This window comes from Dasypus novemcinctus, chromosome 6 (assembly GCF_030445035.2).
Source record: "Dasypus novemcinctus isolate mDasNov1 chromosome 6, mDasNov1.1.hap2, whole genome shotgun sequence".
Classification (NCBI taxonomy): Eukaryota; Metazoa; Chordata; class Mammalia; order Cingulata; family Dasypodidae; genus Dasypus; species Dasypus novemcinctus.
The window spans coordinates 116,747,333-116,759,588 of record NC_080678.1 but is presented as its reverse complement, the minus strand read 5'-3'; positions in this window follow the sequence as shown (position 1 = coordinate 116,759,588).

Here is a 12,256-nt window from a genome sequence, read left to right as displayed (position 1 = left end):
GGGAGTTCTGTATATCACACAAAATTTTTTATATCATTATGTTAATAAAAAGTTAACTTTGTAATTCTATATTTTGAAGTTCATGGCAAGGTTTTTTACATTATCCCAACTAGGATGTATTTATTATGCATTTTTTTCCCTAAATCTAAAAGCAATTATGCCTACAGCATAATTCTAGAAAGCACATTAAAGCAGTAAAGAAGGAAATTAACATCTCATATAACCCTACCTCTCAGCAATAGCTGCATTAGTATTTGACGTAAATCCTTTCAGGGATTTATTTTTTCCTTTTTAAATTTTTTTTTAAAAATTAGGATCATATACTTATTTTATTTTATCTTTTTCTGTGTTCATCATTTTTTAATTCATTTTTTTAAAATATTGCATTAAAAAAATATGAGGTTCCCATGCACCCCCACCACCCCCACCCCACCACTCCCCCCACAGCAACACTCTCCCCCATCATCATACACATCCATTGCATTTGGTGAGTACATCTCTGGGCATCACTGCACCTCATGGTCAATGGTCCACGTCATGGCCCATACTCTCCCACGTTCCATCCAGTGGGCCCTGGGAGGACCTACAATGTCTGGTAATTGTCCCTGCAGCACTACCTAGGACAACACCAAGTCCCAAAAATGCCCCCACATCACATCTCCTCCCATTCCCCGCACCCAGCAGCCACCATGGCCACTTTCTCCACACCAATGCCACATTTTCTCGATTAATAATCACAATAGTTCATGAATAGAATATCAGTAAGTCCACTCTAATCCTTACTGTATTCCTCCTTCCTGTGGACTTGGCTTGGTTGTGTCCATTACACATCATATACTTATTTTATAATCTGATTTTATTCTTAGTAAGTTGCAGGCTTTTTAGGCTCCTGTGTGTACTCCTCTGGTTTCCTTGCAGTGGCTGTATGATCCTCCCTTGCACAGGCATGCTGTGGTGACCGTCGTCTGTTCTGGCGTTGCACACCATGCTGCCATCACGCTCGGCCGCCAGCCTCCACGTCCACACGCCTCCACACACATGTCCAAGCACAGTTCCCACCCTTGGGTCCTACAGGTACAACGATGGGGTCAAAGTTTATGTCACGTTGGAGGCTTTGTTTTAACTTTTTTATTGTGCTAACGTGTCCAACTTAAAATTCCCTGTTTGAACCACTTCCAGGTGTTGGTTTGTTGTACTAGTTACAGTCACGGCGCTCACTGTGCGTCGTCACCATGTCCCGTACCCGGGCTCTTTCATCACCTCAGATGGAAGCGTGGGCTGAGCGCTCACGCCTCTCCCCGCGCCCTGGGCCCTGGCGCCTGTGATCTCCCCTGTCCTAGACGCTCACTGCGGTAGTGGGATCACACCGCGCTCGTCTCCGTGCGGGGCTGGCCTCACTCGCGGACGGCCTGGCGCACGCCAGGGCTCCTTGCTGCGCACTGCCGAGGGACCCCCTCGGGCGTGGCCCGCCCTTCGTGGCTCCGTCGGCGGCTGTTGGAAGCTTTCGATGCCCTCGGACAGGCAGGCAGCACCGCCGGCAGCGCTGGAAACGGGCATTTGCTAAAGGTAGTAAGTTTTTACCAAACTGATTGGCAAATAAGTGTTTAATTTCTAGTCATATTAATTTTTTGATCATTTTATTTCTCATCTGATGTAGTTTCTTCAGTTCTTAAAATACTGGAGTGTTTCCTTAGCTATTTGTGGAGCCATTTTATATTAACTTTTCTAATGTATTTGCATCTTGATGCCATTTTTAAAAATTGAGGTTTTTAAAATATTCTAAATATTTTATCAAGACTCTGGTTACAGTCATTTCATCCTGGATTATAAACAGAGCTGATTTGTTTCAAAGTGGTTCAGAAATGGCCAAGACACCCCCAAGGGGCAGTGACAGCCGAGTTACTGTGTTCAGTCCTGCCAGAGCCACACGGGCTGACGCCTGCATTCAGTCTTCCAGACTTTTCTAGAAAAGAGCAAGAAGACCTGCTGCTGCGTTCGTCTTGCTGACCATAAATATTTTTCTTGAGTCATGTGCATGTAATTTGTTGTGTACAAAAAGAAGACAAAGGAGCATTCCCTTTCCATTTCAAATCATTTGCATAAATTTTGGGTCCTAAAAAATGAAGGAGGAAACACTTTTTCTCTAAATTGGATGCAGAAACAATGTTATAACATGTACAGCATCCATATTCCTTTGCATGATGTTCAATTCAATGGAGAATTAAAGAGCTTTTTAAAGTAGTTACATGCAAAATTTCAAGAAGAAAATTTTATTTCAAGTAGGTTCCATGGTAGGTATGAGAATAACCTTACAGCTTCTATAATGAGCTGTGAAATTAATGCCCCAGTATTGCTTTGAAAATATGCCCCTAAATTGTTAAGAGAAATTCTAACTTGATCCGAATATGCATATAACTGGGATTCTTCAGTTATCCTCTTGGCTTGACTGTCACTCCTCTCCTTATCTGGCTCCAACCAATGAAATGCCAGTGTTTCTTTCTCAACTCTTCAGCTGAGGGTTTTTTATCCCTCAGTTGCACGAACTCTTCCTCCTGCACAGGGACTTCTTGGACTGCTTTGGCACCTTTGCTGCTTCCTCACCTCCTTCCATTGGCCACTAGAAGCCGTCCAAGTAGGAAATAGAAAGCTTCCAGTTCTGTGAGGATCTCGGTAGAGCTTCAGCTACACTAAACGTTCTGTCAGTCCAGCACTAAGTGGGATCAAATTGTGTTCCAACTCCAATAAAACCCCCTGGAGCAGCCTGCTGAAGATCATTCTGTTCTGCAGAAAGTAATAAACTTTTGGGAAAATATGGGTTTACATGAGCTTCCCGTCACAGTCTCTGGATATACCCCCATGTCCCCTTGAGCACGTTCAGAGCTCTGCCCCCAGCTCGGTCCACTTGGGGTCACCAGCCTCACAGCAGGTTTTGGAGCATCAGGACTTCAGAACAGCAAGTCGGGGTTCTGAAGTGAAGTCTCATGGGGGAACTAGAATTTTCTTTACTGTGTACTCAAGGGCAACTTCCATATTGTATTTCAGCTGCGTGGAAACTGGAATAATAGGAGTTCCTTCTGCCATTGTACCTTATGCGAATGGAAGGACCTGTTCATGTTATTCATTAGCCAACTTCATTTTACAAATCTATTTTATTTTGTAGAATCAAAATATGCATCAGTTTCATGATTTCTGTAGCAGAAATCTCATTCAGAAGACCAAGATCGAGGACGAGATTCGTTTCAGGCTACTCCCAGAAGAGCAGCACCCATTGCTGCAGAGGAACAAGTCCACCCGCGGGAGGTTCCCCTTGGCCCCTCAGTGTCTCCCGGAGGCTTGTCGGCACTGCCACTGCAGGGATCTGGCAACTTCTGGCTGAGAACAACTTGGATCATCGAGTTCATGAACCTCAGCATTAGCGTAGCCAAGCTTGACTGTAGTATTTCTTTCTAGTTATTTTTGTTTAAAGATTTATTTATTTACCCCCCACCCCCCGTTGTTTGGGCTCACTGTCTGCTCTCGGTGTCTGCTCATCTTCTCTTTAGGAGGCACTGGGAACCAAACCCAGGACCTCCCACGTGGAAGAGAGGTGCTCAGCCACTTCAGCCACCTCAGCTTCCTGGTTTGTTGTGTCTCTCATTGTCTTTCCTCTTTGTGTCACTTTTGTTGTGTCATCTTGCTGCATCAGCTCGCCTTCTCCAGAAGGCACCGGGAACCAAACCCAGGACCTCCCATGTGGTAGGCAGAAGCCCAATTGCTTGAGCCACATCCACTTCCCCTAATTCATTTTAATATATATTTTTTGTTAGAAGACTTGTTATGCATAATAAGCAGAATTCTCATACATCACTCCTCCACCAACACCTTACATTGTTGTGGAACATTTGTTACAGATCAGGAAAGAACATCATCAGGCTATTACCACTAACTATGGTCCATAGTGTACATTGGGTGTATTTTTCCTTACACCCCCTATTATTGACACTGTGTAGTAGTGTTGTAATTTGTTACAGTTCATGAGAGAACACTCATATTTGTACATTTAACGACAGTCCATTTTCCCCCATACGTGGGCCACTCAGTGACTCTCACCTTCATCACAGAGCTGTGCCTCAATAAATTTTTTAATGTTTTCTTAATCCAGAAGAAAAAATTCCATACCCCCTGTTATTGACCCTTAGTGTTGAGATAGTACCTTATTTGACATTGATGCAAGAATATTACAGTATTGCTGCTAACTATAGTCCATCGTAAGTTGCATTAATTATATTTTCCCATGCATCACCATGTTCTTACCACCTTGTATTAGTAACATACATTTGTTCTAGTTCACAGGAGAAATTCTTGTACTGTACTATTAACCACAATCCGCATCCACCTCCAGGGTCACTGTTGTTCAGTTCCTAGATTATTCTGTAGCTTTCTTTCAATTGACATTTTCATCCCTAGAGTACACCTTTCAGCCACAATCCCATTTTTAAATCAGCTGTGTTAGTTCTACTCACTAGGAAATTATGGCCCATCCAAAGGAAGAAGATGAAAATTCAGAAAACACCAATGAAGAAGATAAGAATGTGGACACACCAAACAAAGCCTTTTTAAAAAATGACCTTAAAAATGCTTAAGGAGATATAGGGAAGTACAGAGAAAGAACTACAGGATATCAGGAAAACAATGACTAATATGAGGGTTTAAATAAATTTTTTTAAACAACCCAAACAGAACTACTGGAGTTGAAGACCACAGTAATTGAAATGGAAAATGCCCAGGAGGGTTTCAGGAGCAGATTGGAGTTGACAGAAGAACAAATCAGTTACTTTGAAGACAAGACACTTGAAGTGAGACAGGCTGAGGAGCAAAAAGGAGAAAGAAATACTAAAGGTGAAAAGAGCCGAAGAAGCTAGGGACAGCGTCCAGTGCACTGATATCCACATTATGGGAGTCCCAGAAGGAGAAGCAGCAGAGAGGGGCAGAAGGAATATTCAGAGAAATAATGACAGAGAACTTCTCAAACTTAGCAAAAGGTGTGAATATGCACATCCAAGAAGCTCAACGAATACCAAGCAGGATGAACATGAAGAAAAATATACCCAGTCATGTATTGATTAGAAAAGACAAGGAGAGAATTTTGAAGGCTACAAGAAAAGAAATGTGTTACATGCAAGGGAATCCCAGTAAGACTGAATGCTGATTTCTCATCAGAAACCATGGGACCAAGACAGAGGGTACTTAAAGTGCTGAAGGAAAACAGCTGCCAGCCAAGAATTTTCTATCCAGCAAGACTGTCTTTCAAAAATGAGAGGACTAAGACATTCTCAGGTAAACAAAAGCAGAGGGAGTTCATCACCGCTAGACCTGCCCTACAAGCAGTGCTGAAGGGAGTTCTTCAGACAGAAAGGAAAGGACACTAGACAGTGGTTCAAAAACACAAAAAGACTCAAGACCAGTGGTAAACGTTATCATTTGAATAATTGTAAATGCCAGTATTATTATATTGTTTGGTATGTAACTCCACTTCTTCCCACAGGTGGTAAAATACAAATGCATAAGAAGGAATGATAAACTAGATTTTTGGAAATACAATGTACAAAGGTATAAGTGGGAACAAGTACAAAAAATGGTGGGGGCACAGAGGGGTATAGGAAAAGTGTATGTACATGTTATTGAAGTTAAGTTGGTTTCAAACCAAATATTATTGTTAAATAATTAGGATGTTAAAATTTAACCCTATGACAAGGAAAACAGACATAAAATAGATCCAGATAGGATCATTCAATATAGTACAACACAAGAAAGCAAAGAAATATAAAAGTAGGTTTTAATGGAAGTAAGGGATAAAAAGTTATAAGAGTTAGAAAGGTTAAATAACAAAAAGGCAGAAGAAAGACTTGTATTATCAGTAGTGACTTTAAATATAAAAGTCAAAAGGCAGGGATTGGCAGAATGTATAAAGGAAACATGACCCAACTATATGCTGTCTGCAAAGTCAAAGATCTGGCAGTGAAAGGATGAGAAAAAGTATACTATGCAAGTAGTAGCCAAAGGAAAACTGAGGTGGCTATAATAATATCAGATAAAATAGACTTAAACTCAAAAACAGTTACAAGGGACAAAGATGGTCCTTTCAAAATGATTAAGGGGACAACTCAACAGAAGATGTAAAAACTATAAATATATACCCACCTAACAGCAAAGCCCCAAAATATGAAGAAAATACAGATTTGAAGGGAGAAATTGATGGTTCTACATTAATTATGGAAAACTCTCACTAATGGAAAGATCATCTAGTCAGAAGATCAATAAGGAAGTATAAGACATGAATGATACAATAAATCAGTTAGACCTAAGGAAATGTGGTATATACTTACAATAGAATATTATTCAGTTGTACAAAGGAATGAAGTCCTGATGCATGTGACAACATGGATGGACTTTGGGGACATTACGTTGAATGAAAAGAGCTAAACACAAAAGGAAAAATATTGTATCATTTTAGTTATGAACAAATTTTAATAGACAAACTCACGGAGTTGAAGTCTAGAATATAGGTTACCAGGAGATAGACTGGGGTTAGGGAATTGGGAATTGATGCTTAATTTGTGCAGATTTTCTATATAGGCTGATGGTAAAAGTTTGGACATGGATGGTAGTGATGGTAGCATTTTATTGTACTTACAGTCAACAGCACTGAACCATATAGGTGAATGTGGCTAAAAGGGAAAACTTTAGGATGTATACGTTACTAGATCAAGATTTAAAGGGTAAAAACATAGGACTGCACAACATAGTGAACCCTATTTTAGACAAAGGACTATCGTTAATAGTACTATTCTTTCATGAATCTTCATGAATTGTAACAAATGTTATCCTAATAAATTGTTAATAATAGGATGGTATATGGAGGGAATATACCTAGTGTAAACTATGGACAATAGTTAATAGTACTATTTTTTTTTTACTTAAAATTCTTTTATTTATTTATTTATTTATTTATTTTTTAATTACATTATGAATAATATGAGGTCCCATTCAACCCCACCGCCCCCGCCCCCCACTCCCCCCACAGCAACACTCTCTCCCATCATCATGACACATCCATTGCACCTGGTAAGTTCATCTCTGAGCATCACTGCACCCCATAGTCAATGGTCCACATCATAGCCCAGACTCTCTCACGTTCCATCCAGTGGGCCCTGGGGGGCTCTATAATGTCCCGTAATTGTCCGTGAAGCACTATCCAGGACAACTCCACGTCCCGAAAACGCCTCCACATCTCATCTCTTCCTCCCGTTCCCCACACCCAGCAGCCACCCTGGCTACCGTTCCCGCACCCATTCCACATTTTCTCTGTGGAATAGTACTATTTTAATAATCTTTCATCCATGTTCACAAATGTAACTACTGTTAAAAAATAGTATAATTATTTTTTAAAGTGCTATCATAAATTGTAACAAATGTTCCACACCAAACGCGAGGTGTTGGTGGTGAGGTGGGTGTGGAAATCATGTAGTTTTTTTGTTTTGTTTTTTTGTAATATGTTTTTTTTTATTGATTTTGTAAAAATATTACATTAAAAAAATATGAGGTACCATTCAACCCCACCACCCCCACCGCACCCCTCCCCCCCCAGCAACACTCACTCCCATCATCATGAACATCCATTGCATCTGGTAAGTACATCTCTGGGTATCTCTGCACTTCATGGTCATTGGTCCACATCATGGCCCACACTCTCCCTCATTCCATCCAGTGGGCCCTGGGAGGATTTACAATGTCTGGTGATTGCCCCTGAAGCACCATCCAGGGCAAGTCCAAGTCCCAAAGGCGCCTCCACATCTCATCTCTTCCTGCCATTCCCCATACCCATCAGCCACCATGTCCACTTTTCCCACTCCAATGCCACCTTTTCTCTGTGGACCTTGGATTGGTTGTGTCCGTTGCACCTCTATGTCAAGAGGAGGCTCAGATTCCACATGGTTACTGGATGCAATCCTCCTGCTTTCAGTTGTAGGCACTCTAGGCTCCATGGTGTGGTGATTGTCCTTTTTCAACTCCATCTTAGCTGAGTGAGGTGAGTCCAATAAATCAGATTGTAGGAGCTGGAGTCTGTTGAGGCTCAGGGCCTGGGTATCATATTGTCAGTAAAAAGATTCAATCCCCTAAATATATCTTAAACCCCAATACCAACTACAATTCCAGTAAAGTAGCATGATAGTCTTATGAAAAGAGATCCCCTCTGGGTCCAGTTTCATCACGCAGAAACACCAGCTCCAAAGAAGGGCCATCTGACATAGCAGTGAACCCTATCTGCCATGACCATAGAACCCGTGGGTCCCTTTAGCCCTCAGAGGAACCAATACCTGGGGATTGTATCTACTTTATCTGTCTCTTAGACTCTGCTCAGTTGTGCATAAGGGCAATCCTTCTGACAGCCTCCAGACTCTTTTTTTAGAGACTCATAGCCATATAAACTCATTTCTCCTTTCTATTTCCCCCTTACATTAGGTCAAACAGCATTTTAAAGTCATATTATTCTATGTAGACAGGGATATTCTACTGATCTGCATCAAACCTTTAATTCAAGGTCATTTTCCAGTTGCATTATCAGTTGTTAGTTGATAGTGATCCCTCGGTGCCAGGGAGGCTCACCCCCGGGTGTCATGTCCCACACTGGGGGGAAGGCATTGCATTTAGATGCTGAGTTAGGCTTCGAGACTGGCCACATTTGAGTAACATGAAGGCTGTCAGGAGGAAATTCCCAGGCACAGTGCTGCTCTAGGCCTTGTTCTTATTTCAGGCATATAGGCTCACAAGCATAGTCATTAGTATCAGGGGCTCACTGTTGGACCCTCATTCCTTCTTGGTCCTTGCCGCTGCACTTGGGGGACTGCCTCTGCTCCCCTAGGGAAATCATGTAGTTTTAAATTTAAATTTTAAGTTTAAAAAGTATTTTAAAAAAGAATCAACTAAACCAAAAGTTAGTCCTTTGAAAAGGTCAACAAAATTGACAAGTCTTTAACTAGACTGACCAAAAAAAAAAAAAAAAGAAGGACTCAAGGAAAATCAGAAATGAAGAGGCGACCATTACTACCAACTACACTGAACTAAAAAGGTCTATAAAGGGATACTATGAACAACACTATGCCAATAAATTAGGTTAACCTAGATGAAATATACAAATTATTAGAAACACACAAGCTACATTGATTCAAGAAGGAATAGATGATCTCAACAAACCAATTACTAGTAAAGAGATTGAATCAGTAATAAAAAATCTCCTAACAAGGGGGTGTATGGAAAAAATATATGAAGTGTATGCTGTGGACCATAGTTGTAATAGTCTGATGATGTTCTTTCATAATTCATAACAAATATACCACAACAATGTAGGGTGTTGGAGGGGTGATGTATGGGAATTCTGCACATTATGTGTATTAGTCAGCCAAAGGAGTGCTGATGCAACATACCAGAAATTGGTTGGTTTTTATAAAGGGTATTTATTTGGGGTAGGCACTTACAGATACCAGGCCATAAAGCATAAGTTACTTCTTCACCAAAGTCTTTTGCCACGTGTTGGAGCAAGATGGCTGCCAACATCTGAGAGGGTTCAGGCTTCCTGGGTTCCTCTCTTCTAGGGTCTTGCTTCTCTCTGGGTTCAGGGTTCCTCTCTTCCCAGGGCTTGCTTCTTCCTGGTCTCAGTGTTCCTCTCTTCCTGGGGCTGGCTTCTTTCCTCTGTGAGCTTACTTCCCAGGGCTTCAGCTTAAAACTTGAGCATCAAACTCCAACATCAAAACTCCAACATCAGAAAACCTACAACTCTGTCCTTTGCCATGCCTTTTTCTGTGAGTCAACACCCTAATGACGTGGCCCAATCAAAGCCCTAATCATAACTTAATCACGCCCAGGTACAGACTGATTACAAACATAATCCAATATCTATTTTTGGAATTCATAACCATATCAAACTGCTATATTATGCATGATTGTTCTGTAAGCTCACAACTTCTCTAATAAAAATTAATTTTAAAAATCTCCCAAAAAAGAAAAGCCCATGACCTGATGGCTTCACAGGGGAATTCTACCAAACATTCCAAGAGTTAACTCCAATTCTGCTCAAACTCTTCCAAAAAATTGAAGAGGAAATACTCCCTAATTTATTTTACAAGGCTAACGTCACCCTTATACCAGAGCCAGATAAAGATACCACAGGAAAAGAAAATTACAGACAATATATCTTATCAATAGAGATGCAAAAATCCTCAACAAAATACTAGCAAACAGAATCCAACAGCATATTAAAAGAGTTATATGCGATGATCAAGTGGGACTTATGCCTAGTATTCAAGGGTAGCGCAGCATAAGAAAATAAATGAACGTAATACACCACCTAACAGAATAAAAGAAAAACCCATCATCTCAATTGATGCAGAAGAGGCATTTGACAAAATGCAGCACCCTTTTTTGATTAAAAAAAAAACCAGAATGCTAGGAATAGAAGGAAATTTCCTCAACATGATAAAAAGACATATATGAAAATGTCTCAGCTACACGCGCACTTGCCATGTCATATGCAAAGGCTCAGTTTTAAGTTGATGCTGCCAAACTGTTAGTTTTCCAGAAAGACTGTAAGGATTTCTCTCCCATCAGTTTGCTTAATTGTAGCCATTCTAGGCAGCGTGTGGCTTGAATTTGCCCTTCCCTGTGGAGAGGAGATGCCAAGCGCCTCGTCACCTGCTCCAAGAACCTCGAGTCTCTCAGGACCCCCAGACCACCTCTGCGAGCCCTCTGCCCATCACCTGCCCGTCCGTCTCCCCTTCTCTTTCTGCAGAGGTCCTTTTTATATTCTGGACACCTGCCTTGTGCCAGGGATGCAGGCAGCAGATACCCCCTTCCTCTCTGGGCCCTGCTCTTCACTCTCTTGAGTGGCGTCTTTTGATGAACAAACACTGTAGTGTTTGAAAGTGACCCCAGCAGCCGAATCGCCAGGGAACCTTGTCACGCTTCCAGAAAGCTCAGGGTTTCTGGGCATGCAGGGAAGTGGGCGCGGGCCCTGCAGCCAGGGGAGGCTCTGTGCAGCCCCTCCTGGCTCACAGCGTGGCTGGGCTCAGACGGGGCCATGCTGCGGGCTGAGCTGGAAGCTGTTCCCCAAGGCCGTGAAATGTCCGAGTCGAGGCACCGTCAGGTGCTTTCTCACCCAAGCCAGCCACTGGTGAGCCCAGCATCCTGCCAGGCGGTGAAGACGGCGGCCTCCGCCAGGCCCTGCCTCCCCCCCACAGCCTCCACCCCCCTGAGCTCGGCTGTGGGTGGCCAGGCCCAGGGCCTGTCTCCTGCTGGGCCTCCTCTCGGGCTCTTGAGGCTTCTCCGCCTTTCTGCAGCTTCAGGTGAATCCAGAGTCCCCGCTCTCCGGGGGCTGGGTCACAGTGGCAGAACCCCTTTTCCTGTGTGGGTTTCCGTTTGTATCAGACCCAGCGAGAGGACAGAGACTCAAGCTGAGTCACACCCACTGAGGGTCTCACACCTACGGGAATGGATTAGCTCAAAACATAACCTTCCTCTTCTTGGGATTCATAAAAATCTTCAAACCATCACAGAGGGCCTCGTTGACTTTATTCCTAATCTCACAGCTAAGTTTGAAGCTGGCTGCTGGTTTCCCTCAAGTTACCAGGTTAAGATCAATGATTTTTATAAGGACTTAAAAAACCAACAACTGATTTTATCAAATGTCATTGTAACTCTTTCATGATATTAAACTGTAAACCTCTGATTCACTGTAAATATTCAGCATGCAATATTCAATATCCAACAGTTAAAGATTAAGTCACTTGGATTTGACTATAAATAACAGAACAAGTAACAGCTGCCTAAACGAAACAATATATATATAAAGACAAATACATAAAAGTGGAGGGAGCAGGCAAAAAGGAGGTTCCAATATTTTCTGGAACCATGGGTCCTATCAGGAAAAATGCAATTGAAACACTCAGGGTCAGAATGTTGGTGTTCTCCAGGACAGCCCAGTGCTGCCTGCCTGATGATAAAAACTGATGGACTCCAAGAATTCTGTACCACCAGATCACTGGACAGATTCCCATACATCCAGAGTAACTGGATAAAATCTAAATAAAGGCTCCTAACCAGGAGGTGCTGCTGAAGGCAAAAGAAAACAGATGAAGAGTGGAGGAAATCTATGTATCGTAAAAAATAATAATTTAAAAAATAAAAATAGAGTGGAGGAAGTTAAGGATACATGACCCACTGG